This window comes from Haemaphysalis longicornis, unplaced genomic scaffold (genome assembly GCF_048455015.1).
Source record: "Haemaphysalis longicornis isolate Haplotype H1 unplaced genomic scaffold, Haemaphysalis longicornis Haplotype H1 scaffold_4, whole genome shotgun sequence".
Taxonomy (NCBI): Eukaryota; Metazoa; Arthropoda; class Arachnida; order Ixodida; family Ixodidae; genus Haemaphysalis; species Haemaphysalis longicornis.
The window spans coordinates 204,799,203-204,812,192 of NW_027526361.1; the positions used below are offsets into that span (position 1 = coordinate 204,799,203).

Sequence of the window (12,990 nt, forward strand, 5' to 3'; positions counted from 1 at the left end):
AAGCGCACGCAGCTTGCCTGCCAAGGTCAGTTGCTGCCGTGCCTAGTCAGAGGATAATGAAGATAACGGCGCCGTTCCTGCCACTAGCGAGAGGGGGGATTCCAACTGCGTAGCAGCTATCTGCAAGTAATCAGCTCGGTGGAAATGCCTTGTTGTACAGCAATACGCTTTGTGCCTGCATTTCTTCATTTCTTCACCTCTCCCATCCTCCTAAGTATTGCGCTCTTTGCGTGCTGGTAAAAAAAACAGATAACCATTGGAATGTTTGTTATCTAAAGAAACATGACCTTACTGCGTGCCACTCTTTTTCCTAAACATTGCATTATGCTGCCAATGATGCAGAAATATCCAGGGCCATTTTTTTTGCCCTTCCGTGCTGTGTTGGGGCAGATTTCTCCTCAACGAATTTTCGCTTCAACGAAATTTTTTGCACGTCTCGTCAATTTTGTTGTAGCGGGATTCGACTGTATAAATTTGTACGTGGGTTTCATAAAATCAAAGTGTTGTACACGTGCTTCCCCTTTTTGTGGTCATTGTTGCTGTAAAAGGGCATACAGTTGAACCCCTTTATAAGAGACACGTACCGGGGAGCAGTTTCTGTCTCTTATATCAGATGTCTCTTATAAGCAGGGAACCATTTTTTCACTTATTAATCAGACCCTAGTTCAATGTGGGCACCATATGACTAAAATAAGCTCAAAAGAACGCTACGGCATGTTGCAAAAGATCCATTCTAATTTATGTTTGGCCCCCAGAATTTATGAAACAGTTCCGAATCTTGTTTGCTTCATGACTGTATTTACACTGTATTTTACAACCGATTCTGCAAGCTTTTTTTTCTTTCCTCGTTTGTGGAAGATGAATCGTACATGTTGAGTTCACAAGCCTGATGAATAGGCAGAGCGCACAGCTTCTTCTGTTGTGGGCTCAGGCTATTCATTATGCTTGCAGGACTCAACATCTGCGATGCTTCTTGATTGGGAGCTATGCGAGTGGGAGAACCCGCATGTGCGATCGCACTCCATCCAATAGATGGCAGTAAGCTTCAACCACTTCTGTAAGTTGCATTTCCATTGGCAGGGCTTCTCATCGTCATCTCATAGCTGACTGAATGAACCACTGTGTGTTTGCTGAAGTTATAATAAATAGTGACTGCAGGCGTCTGTCATTCACCTGTGCTTGCAGGATGGAAGCAACTGCAATTAGTGACTGGTGGCACTGCGTCTGAAGTTAAAATGTCTGTTACAAGCGAGATTATTGATTAAAGTTCAAGGATGACTTGTCCCTTATAACCAATCTTCTACATCCGATGTCTGTTATAAAAGAGGTCGATTTAATGGGAAAGATAGGGCAGCCAACCATGTGGGTCAATAGTGTCTCTTATACCCATTTGTCTCTTACATCAGTGTCTCTTATAACGAGGTTCAGCTGTAAAAGGGTGCAAGCAGGCTGTGTCTGATGTCCATTAAGCAATCGTGTCATGTGTTTGTGGGCATTTGGAAAAGTACTTGGTTTCGACCATATACAGTAAAAGCTCGTTAATTCGAACCCGGTTAATTCCAACTTCCAGTTAATTCGAACTGACGCCCTTGTCCCGGCACATTCCTGTATATTTCAAAGGGGGAATAGTCCTGGTAATTCGAACGAGTCGGTGTCCAGAACGGTTCATTCGGACTATGATCCTCTGGTTTCCATCGCTCCTCACAGAATACGTTGGCCCAGAGTGATTACAATTTGTTTCAAATTCAAACCAAACCAGATTTACTACAGATGCAAAACAACGAAACAAAAAAAAAAAAAAACAGCGTGGCGCATGCGCTATGCTCCTGCAACATCTTATTTCGCTTCCACAGACGGTGCTGCACCACTGGTGTCAGTGCTCCGGCGCATGCCGTAATTATTTACGAAACATTATTTACGAAATCACCTACCACAAACGTGTTGTAGCGCCTAATCCATGATAACGAGTCCCAAGGTGGCTTCTTTGTGTTCTGCCCGCGCATTGTGGCGCGACTTCCATTCATTCTAGCGCCCGCCCGCTAATTTAAACTCCGCTTAACTCGAAGAATTTTATGGTTCCCTTCGAGTTCGGATTAACAATCTTTTACTGTATTTATTCAATGTTTGGCATCACCAGAAGCTCTGCACTGTAAGTGCATTCCTTTTGTCCAGGCCTGTCTCTGGGGCCTGTGCGAGAAACTGACGATTTTTTCTATGTTTCCCCGCAGGAAGCCATACCATGGCCTGATACTTCCCTCGCATGGGACGCAGCGTTGGGGCGCCATCTAACCCGGCCTCTTCGTGCTGTGACCATCTTTTCCGAGTGATGCTGTCCATAGAAGATCGCTGCTCAGCCATGCTCGTGTTAGCGTGTCTGAACACACCAGTAGTGTGCAGACTACAGAAAACTGAGAAACCTTCGAAGTGCGCGTATGTGGGGACAGAGTTTCGACAATTCTGCTCCCTCACGGTTCAGCACCAGTTGTTTCCTATTAGTTTTGTCGTCCTCTCGTCATTCGCCCTTCATCAGTGTTGCACAGTTTCGAGTGAAAGCCGCTACTGTGGTCAGTTTAGCAGGAAAACGTCACGTGTAAGTACTCATCATCACGTGATGTAATTTTTAGTGTATTGTGGCAAAGCGGTGCGTGGCGCTCTTTGCTTCATGCATCCATTCCCGGTGATAGAGTTACCTGTAGGACCAATTCAAATTTTTGTGATTTGGATGTCGTGAAGACTTGAAGTCATAGGGGTGATTCCCGCGTGAAGGTAATTTACCGTATTTATTCAATTTTAAGGCGCTCACGATTATGAGGTGGTACAGTTTGGACAGTGAAAAAAAAAAAATCGCCACGCGCACGCACACATATATATATATATATATATATATATATATATATATATATATATATACACACACATATATATACACACACACACACACACATACTGAGCTTCAAATTTAAGGCGGGGTATGACTTTCAGACTATGGGTTTTGATTTTGGAAAAAGAAAACCCTCGCCTTATATTCGAATAATTACGGTATTTGTAAGTTCACTTCACTGTATAGCATCGAATGGGCGGCCTAGTCACATGTTTACTTTGTAGAGTGCCATCTGCATTTGACAAAGAAGTGTGCATGGTGTTTACATAGTTTTTAAATTTTGCTGCTATAGGGCCGTCTAGATGCAGCAAAAGAGCCTGCATGGTTTTTAGTTTGTTTTTACAAAAACTAGAAGCAGTGCTGCGAGCCCGAATGTCTGGGCCTCATCTGTCTTCTGAACCGATCTCAAGTTAGAAGTATTACGGGTTGTTGAGCTGGGTATCGACTCAGCAATGGGCGCGAATCACCTCTGTAGCTTACGTTGTCACTAACCAACCGAGTTAGTTCACTATGATTCAGTACTAAGGGTGTGCAAATATTGATTTTTTTGCATACGAATAAGGCAAAAAAACTGTCATTTAATATCGAATATGTGTGCAGTATTCAAAAGATACAGAACAAGAGGCAACGGTAGTTTTATTACCGTTCCAAAATAAAAAATTGTTGAATCTGCATTTTAGCCCTCTGAAAAATGTTAATTAAGCAGGATCTTTGCTATCTGAAAAGCTTAGTTTATTCTTTACCAACACAAGAAGCACTCCCATGGCCCCCAGGGAGTCCGCACACTTGCTTAGCACAACCTTTGCGCCTTGTAGCTAATACACTTGCAGCGTCTTTTGTTGGTGCGTGCATGAGTGCACGCGCCCTTGGCATTGCTATACAGTCCAACCCACTTGTAACAATATTGAAGTGCCACAAAAAGGCCATTGTTATAAACAGTAATTGTTATGACGGGTAAGGCAGGAAAAGTTACTTTTGTAAGCGTTTAGGCATTTTCACGCTGTATTTACAAAATGAAAATGTAACTGCACAGCCAACCACACAGACTTAGCCATGTCTGGGTGGTTCACAGACTTCACAGGACCCCTAGGAAGGACCGCTGTCTTTCGCGTAGGAGGAAATCTCCGCATGAAATCCTTGACCATTTCTTTTTTACTGATTGGCAGATTGTATGTTACTAAAGTGGTGTTGTTTTCCGCTTTTTTGAACATCGGTAATCAACAGTAGCCTTTACCCCGCCGCTGTAGCTTTATTTTAATCTGCTGCCTTGTTTAATCCAATGCCTCTCTTTTTCTGGGCCAGCTGACAGCAGGAGATGAGAGGGGCAGTCAGGTCTTTTCCTTCAGGGATAGCGTGGCTACACAAAAGGCGCCAACTTTTTCTGAGTGTTTTTATAAAGGTAGAAAATGCCGCAGCTTATTTCGGGCTTAAAAAGGCGTGCTTGGTCACAAACGGCGCACCCGAAATCTCTCACAGATCTCCAAATACTATGCCTTACATGGGCTTATACCGTCAGGCTCAATTGTTATAACCGATAACGGGGAAAATGATCATTGTTATCAGCGGTTTATTTTACCGCATAACATTTAGCGCAGTTGACAATGCCACAACTTTTCATTGTTAAATCTAATATATTGTTATAACCAGTATTGTTACAAGTGGGTTGGATTGTAGTATATGGGGGCCTTCTTTCCGAGTGGAAAGATTAACGTCGGTGGCATTTTTCGCTAGTTTGGCGATGCCGTACGCAAACGTATGATTAGAGTTGCGCCGTTACATTAATGATGATAAGCAAGCGCTGGCGCTGTTTCAGCTAGTACACGGTACTCGCATGCATGTGACTTCTCCCAGGGAAAAAACAGAAGTGTGTTACAATCAGGGTTGCCAGGTCTGGCCATTTGTCGCCAAACCGGCGACTTTTGATTCAAGACTCGTGGCGACAGAAATTTCAGTTTGGCGACTTGGCTACTTCCTGGCGCCTTGGAGCGTTGCTGATCTTGTGTATTTTTGGGCCCTTCCCAACACCCCACTTTGCACAGAAAGTGTCTCGTATGCTCCTTGAGTGCACGTCAGGCGCCGAGACAAACGGAACGAACATGACAGAACAAATTTTTAGGCAGATGATGGTGATCTGGCAAAGTCTAAGACAAATCAGTCACTCAGACGCACCACCGTGCAACGCGACGTACCGGTGCAAATTGAAATCTGCCGGGCTGTTTTCAGTATCCGGCACATGATGTCGTATGACTCATGCATCAAAGCCTTCAAGCAGCACCATCGATTTAAAGTGTAATGCTTCAGTAGTTTACGAGAGCCTGAGATTTCATGCAGAGGGGGGGGAGTGTGCATGGCATTGTACAATAGGCACGGGAATGTAAATGAAAGTGGTAAAACGTGGTGTGGAGCAAATGCCCATTTGAAGTCATTCTTATTCTCTGAATGCTTCACCTAAACCTGCATGTGCAGACAGTAGGCAACCCCTGTCGCTTTCCCGCACCACAGCAAACAAATGAAATTTGTGGTACGGTTTTCTGCTTCTCGCAATTGCTGCATTTCTTGGGTGAAGGAAATCGAAGTGTACTTACTAGCATCACCTTGCAGAGAACGGCGACTTTTCCAGCTACTTTTTCTTCTGAGGACCTGGCAACCCTGGTTACAATAAATTACACGTATGCTTATGCTTATGCTTGTGCGTGTCACGCATCAGCTATATTTTACTGTTCACTTTGACCAATTTTATTTTGATCAGTTTTAGTAGCGATCAGTTTTACTTTGAACGTCGCAACCGTCGGCTTGCACTGTGCAAGAATTTCAAGGCTGGATCATTTAGAAACAAAAAACACAAATTTGCACTTCATATTTTTTGCTTTTTGCTTCAAGACTAGCATTTCAGGTCGACACGTTTTTGGGTACGTACTGTGAGACTAAATTTTACGATGGGTTCCACCAAGTCTGTGTGATGCAAGATTTAGGCCTAAAGGATTGAGACAGCTACATAATAAATGTCCACAGCATTCACCCCGGCATCAGTACTTCCAAACTGAGAAACTGAGACGAAAGCTTTCTCAATTTTTGTTGGCGAAAAGTGTTTTTCACTTTGTAACAGCATGATTATTTTGTTTGGGGCAGGTGGTAACTGTTTGGAGCAGTACTTTTGAGATGCATGGTGAAATATGTGCATACATTCCGAGGACATTAAACCTTCACTGGTACAGCTGTCCACTAACAGACCACTAAAACACCAACTGAAAGTTTTTGTACTAGTGCGTCAGAGTACCTATGTGTCATCACACTGCAGTCAAGTTTTTAGGAATAGTCATCCTTCTGTCTTTGTTATTTCTTTTATTCTTTTGTGATTATATTTATCACGTCACTTTTTGTGAGTGAAGCAATGCTTTGTAGAATCATTTGTGAGCCAACACAGCCAAACGCTCCAAGCTTTTACACTGAAACAAAAGTATTCAACTTGGCTCCTGCAAGTTGGTTGCATTTTGTTCCAGTGCTCCTTGAAATTCATGAAACAGTTAAACCTAAGCGGACCAGATAAGTGATTACTTTAAATGCCCTGTTCATATAGCCGCTATCTTTTAAAGATTTTGTTTTCATGTGCATCTTTTGTTAGTGTATACCTTTTTTCTGTAAAACGCGTGGACGTCAATGTTCTGTGTGCGTGTGGCAATTCCAATGCCTCTTTTTTTATGCTTATTCCATGATGCTTGCTTCAATGCTTACTCCAAGAACTTCAATGTGCACACCCATTATCAGTTTTTGATCGCAATCTCAGTTAGTAGTGTTTTTTTTTTTTTTTTTTTTTCATTCCTGGCTGTATTTCAGTACATTGTACAGACTTGTTGGTGATGATGTCTTAAAAAAGCGAGGTCTTTTAGCTCCTAACATTGACTCTCCATTTGCGGGAGCAATGCATTGCACGTGGCATTGAGTTCCGGGAACCAGTCTGCAGCGCTAGGTAGTTGTGAGTAATGGGTGGTATGTGTGATTCAGAAAGCAATTTTGGATTTCCTTGCCTCATTTGAGCTTTGGGTGTCCGAATTTGAGGCTTGATGGCAAGCTTCGAGGACCTTGTGTACTGTCGTGCAATTTATGTCTAGTTAATTAAGAATGGCATGTGTTTCGATGGGCAGGTCAAATTGCAGTTTGCTGGCAAACTACGCGAGTCCACTGCCTGGCACTTGTGTCGTGTCCTGTGGCCACCAAGGTGTTTTGGTTACACCAAACGTTAGTAATGGTGGACCGTGTCCTTAAGACATTTAATGCACCTATGTGCGCACATCAAGCAAACTTTACTGTGTCGATTGCTTTTTGTGAAAGCGTTCACTTCCACCAATCACAAAAACGTAAATTGAAATGGGAAACCACAAGTTAACATTTACCATAGGCGATTTTCTATGCATTCCTAATTTGAGGGATCGTTTAAACTGCAATGTCATGAATCAAAATAGTGGTGAGAAAGTTGAAGCAGTACTCAAGTCCCTTGCAGCCGGTGCCGTAAGCCACAAAAGGAAAAACCGTGAAAACATAAATATTGCCTAGTTTTTGTTTTTTAATTTGAAAAGAGGAAAGCCCACTCCAATGATCAGCACAACCAAGTCTATTTTCTCCTTTGGAGGGCCATTATAAGCACAGCGTGTTCTCGTAGGCTGTTAGTCTGCCCTGCTGCTTGGAAAAATTGTTGATTGAAGTGTTGTTCCACATCAGAGGAGGTTCACAGCTAAGTTTGAGTAGGTTGTGAGGTGAGTGCAGAAGAGGGTGTTGATAAGGTACACATATTAAGAGTGCAGTTCTGTTGCCTGCTTCTATAGCCATATCCCTTTATTTTTACCACCTTCAACAGACCCCACTGCCACCATGGTGCTTTAGAAATTGGTTTCCAGGAACATTAGATTTACTTCAAAATAGCCCAAATGCTTCCTAGAAAAGAACTGCAACACAAAAGTATTTATTTTTGTGGAGGCGACACCAAAACAAAGTACGTACATTCACCCGATCATCTACTGTAAGGTGCCGATATTTTATTCATTCTACTTAGCTATCGTGAACGTTGTTTTGTCTATAGAAAACTGCTGTGCATAACACACGAACACTGTCGTCAATGTTGTAGTGCTTGTAGGTGTAAAAAGAAATGCTGAAAATAAGTGTCTCACATGTAAAATGTCGTTACTATGGAATGCAGACCCTTCAGCTTTGTTTGCAACCGTATCATATGTATCGTAATTTCAAGATGTGGACATGTAGCTTCAAATTATTGCCAGAAGTGTGTTTAGTGTTGCACTGTCTTGTTTTAAAGCAATGTTGAACGAGGCCATTTCAAGGCCATCTTGTGTTTGTCCTAGTTTTTGAGTCCTCACAGCATCACCTGTTTGTCCTAGTTTTTGATTCATTACAGCATCACCCTGTGAATACGTTGTCATCTACCCACATTTAGGCTGTGTGATAGCTTTGTACCCGTGAATGCTATTATCATTTACTGATTTGCTCATTTGCTGCCGCTGTTGCCTGTCGTGGTTTATAAATATTTCTCTCGTTGCAGCAAATAAAAGATTGTTCTTTGTTTACTTTTCAAAATTGTGCACCGTGTCGACCGTGGTTTCTTTTTTTTTTATAGAAAGCGAACTGCTCTTTTAATTTTGCCTTTAGTGTTCGCGAAACTAAATGTCGTGGGTCTAATGCGCTAAGGAAGACGCTGAGTAAGACATGTATTGCTGAGTTCTTGTTAAGCCCACTTTGAGCAGCAATCCCAACAATCTTTTACGGCGGGTGCGATAGCAGTCGTAAATGTGTGATGTATTTCCAAGCTGACAAACTAACTAGTCAACGGGCAGCATACATTCACTGGCATAATGTTTGTGCTGACAAAAAAATTTGAACAGGAACGCTTGTTTAGTTCTATTAATTAGACCACGCATACAAAAAAGGGAAAATTGTAAGCATTTTAAAGTCAACGAACTCGTTAGCAAATGACTTACTTGCACAGAGCGAAAGGAGGCTTAAAAAATCTAAAAACACCCAACTGCACATTTTATATGGTACGACTTTGCAAGATAAACAAACCAATCCCACGGGAAGAAAAAATGAAAAGTTAATGGCAATTTAGTTAACCACAAGAAACAACACAAATTCATACATGATCAAGGTATGCTTGCCACCCTTTTTTGTGGTCTTTGTAGGCTTCTTGTTGGCTGTTAACATGGCTGGCAAGAAAGCTTTGACGTGCCCGGGAATTAAATCTAGCTCATTCCTTGGTAGTATTTCAAGAGTGAAAGACAGCCTGACGCCGGCACCTGTTGAACATACAAGCTGTTGACGGATGTGATGTAGTCATCAATGTACTTATACGCAACCTAAACAATACACCATGAGAGAGCAACGTACAGACATGGACCCATGAAACGCGAACACGAAAATGTAAACCAGAACACACAAATAGTGCGATTTCTTTCCCTGCAAGTCAAAATGATGTGTGGCGTGGTTACAAAACCAAAGTTGGGAAGTGGGGGCATTCGAAATGCACCAGTAGCGTGCCATTATTGGATCTCGCCGAACAGTATTTTTCAATTTTGCGTGTACTGGTTCATATTTTCGTGCTTCCGTTTCATTTGTCCGTGACTGTACAAAACGTAAGAAAAATGGTGCTAAAGAAAGATCCATTACCGTATTTTCCGGTCTAGAATTCGCACTTTTGTATAAGTCGCATCCCCCTCAAAACGGCAGTTTTTTTTTTTTTTTTTTTTTTTTTAACGTATATAAGTCGCACCTCTGTATATAAGTGTGTACAAAACGCACTTGTTAATCAGGTAAACCCGTAGAGCATCAGTTCGTTGGAAAGTTCAGCGAAAGTACATGGTTGCGGCGGCCACCGCCTCGGAACGCAGCCCCCGGTGAGCAGTGCTAGACATGTGCACATACCGTCCAAAGTCTTGACAGAACTATAACTTCTCAAAAACGGTTTATTGATATACACAGATGGCATGTACTTACAGACGGCGTTTAGGCAAAAGTATCGAAGCCTTCTTCCTCCGACTCGCTAACAGATAATTCATTCATTTAGACCATAGAGCTGTGTCTCTTAATGTGCGCTGACATCACGCAGCGTACAGCCACCTTGTAGAGCGCGGACCACGTGCAGCTGGTGCGTACCAGATTAATTCCATACATAAGTCACACTGGTAGGTTAAGATGCACCAACGAAAATTTCAGAAAAAAAACTGCGACTTGTACACCAGAAAACACGGTACATACCCTCAGCTGTTGCGTGTACATTCCCGCCTCTCGAAAAACCAGTGTAGAAGGAAGATTGCAACAGTACTAGTTGCAGCAAACCTTCAACCATTGTACTGCATCAGTTCATAAAGTGCCGCTTGGTGTCAAAACTGGTAGTACGCATGTTTTTTACACCACGTGTAAGTTGGTTTCACAGCAGTGAATGTAAAAGATGTCCCAACGGCACGGCTAACTCAACATTGAGCAACAACTCTGGGTAATTTCCTTCCAGACATATAGCACAGTTTTTGAGTTCGCTGCAGTGTGGGGGGTTCAAAACTGAGAACAAAGTGAGGTGCTTCTGTAGGCGTCCTGACTCGTGTCAATATTCTTTTCAGACACAGTAGCCGAAAATGGAGCTTTATGTCTGTTTACCTAAAAAAAGAGCAGCTCAATATGCAGACTCGAATTTTTTTATTCTAGTCTGTGCAGAAATGTAGGGGCTTCCTCCACTTAAAATTTACCAGTTCTTTGCCGCTGCTGCCACGTTTTCCTTTTACAAAAAATCACTTTTATTAAATAAGCGCGACAAACAGACCCTTGCGGTTGGAGGGTACAAGTTCCTGAAGTTGTGTTTTTACTAAAGACTAACAGGGCTTGCAGTGGTGCCACATTAACCCTGCCATGCACCCGCGCATTTTCTCAAACAGTTCACGTCCTCCGAGATGGAACTTGCACAGTCTTTCTGTGGAACAAGATGGGATACTGATGCTATCATGGACAGGTTTTCAGCAAGGCTTGCCTTTGCTTCCAGGTTGAACACTGGAGCACCCTCCCTATCATGGGATGCTTTTCCCGTTATCCCATAACCTCTCGCGCCTGAAAGACGTGACAACAAGCGCCCGCTTGTTTTTCACCTGGAGAGACAAAAAGGAATTGCACTGCAATCCTTTAAGGGGGGACATGGCAAGTAAAATGACTTTTATGGGCCAAATTAAATTAAATTAGGAGAATGTGTGTTACTAACCATTCTAACAACAAAACTGAATTCAGTTTAAAAATACTGTCTGTACTTTTTGAGTTAGAAGACTAATTACCTGAAACTTGCAATCAGCATAATTAACTAACTACGCAAGAAGTCAACAAGATTTTTGCGTCAGTGTGATCAGAAATGTCTATTCTGTGCAAGGAAGCTATTAGATTATCGCATTGCATGCTTCAAGCGTAAAGAAAGAACAAGAAAAGTTTCACCTTCCTTTCAAAATCAGAAATAGTTTCATGTCAGAAACTGAACCTTCTCTCTTTATTTTTAGATACCTAAGGAAATAAAGCAATAATCGAATAGCTCCCTTGCACAGAATAGTCCTTCCTGGTCATGCCGAAATAAAAATCTTGTTGAGTTCTTACCTAATTTGTTAATCTTGGAGCGGGTTTGTGAAGGTAATTAGTCTGGTAACTCATAAAGTGTAGAAGATATTTTCAAACTGATTTTTGTTGTTAGGTTAGTTAACTACATAAAATCTCCTAATTTGAATAAATTTGGTCCATAAATAACAAAAATAGTTTTACTTGCCACGTACCACCTTAATTCTGTACAATAAATAGTGGTGCAGGTCGTCATGAGCACAGCATGTGATGCAAAGACACTTTTCGCAAAAAAATACACTCGCTGCCACCATTCGAGCACAACATCTTGGAAAACCTCCTACCATTTGCCCGGCAATGTTCGACCAGCCCACCCAGTGGCATTACTTTAGATGGAAAGAATCCTTCCTTTACGTGCCAAAGAGGCAACCAGTGCCTTACACGTATGCTGCAATGAGGGCAGCAAAGACTAAAATCAAGGTTAGTTAATGTTCCAAGCACATAAACATATGCAAGTTGTGGCGGAAGAAATCGTAAATTTCTGAATCTGTGCTAAAAATGAAGCAATCGTGCTTCTGCTGTTTTAGCATTGCAAGCTCGTACAAGCTCAGGTTTTATTCTGGCCTGATTAAGTAAACTTTGCTAGCTATCACTGAGGCGCAACATTCACTGTCAACGACTCAAGCCTCTCAATAAGTTACCCAGAAACACACGTGATGCAGTTGCAAGCAAAGAAATAGCGTTGTTGGCGGGCCACATTAGCTAGCGGAATGCTTCAAACTGTCCTCTTTAAAAGGTCCGTGAAGAGAAAATACAACTTTGTTTAACTTTAAAGAGTTAGGCTTCAGTACCTCACTCAGCTCCATTACGGCCACGAAAGACGTTTTCTAACCGATAAAAACTGAAGAAATACGCAAGAACTTTCAAATTTTGCGCCACAGTGACGTGTTAGGGCTAGCACTAAAAACATAATTTTCAGTGTGTTAAAGTGCCCATTAGCACTCAATTGATTCGATCAAACGGAACTAGCGGCCCCACTGCAATCGTCCAGTCATGTGTCCTGGCGATTGATTAGTTCGGCCGCCGTCAATCGCCCAAACAAGATTCTGTGACGTCATAGAAAAGTTGCCGGAAACTGGCTAGCGAGTCGCCACAGCTCCACACGTTTCCTTTAATATCTCCGTTATTTTTTGGAAGTTTGCGATGAAATCGGTATCGTTTTTATCAGAACGAAGCAGCCTTTCTAATGAACCAAACTTGTATTTTGTCTTCATGGCTCCTTTAACGTGACCCTCCGACACCTTTAAATCCTTGAATGGTTCTGGAATTTGTGTTAAAATATTTCTACAAGCCCTGTAAGCCACGCTTAAAAGGCACATGTTTCTACGCACAATTCACCCTCATCATCTGCTTAATTTCTCGAAGTGCCGAAGAATGCAACAGTACTAAAACCACCACGGTCTATGTCTCGCATGTTATGAAAGTGGTGGGGACAGAAGTAGCCGTACACTGACTGTGATAAGGCG

General features: G+C 42.2%; 1 protein-coding gene across 2 annotated transcripts in view; it reads left to right on the forward strand.

The window, feature by feature from the left end:
* LOC144179614 (uncharacterized) overlaps positions 1 to 7,799 on the forward strand; it is a 62,922-nt gene extending 55,123 nt beyond the window's left edge. For both annotated transcript variants that reach the window (XM_077708033.1, XM_077708034.1), the window contains one exon: positions 2,229 to 7,799. The gene's annotated coding sequence lies outside the window, so the exon portion shown is untranslated. The remainder of the gene's footprint in view (positions 1 to 2,228) is intronic.
* Positions 7,800 to 12,990: the final 5,191 nt, after the last annotated feature.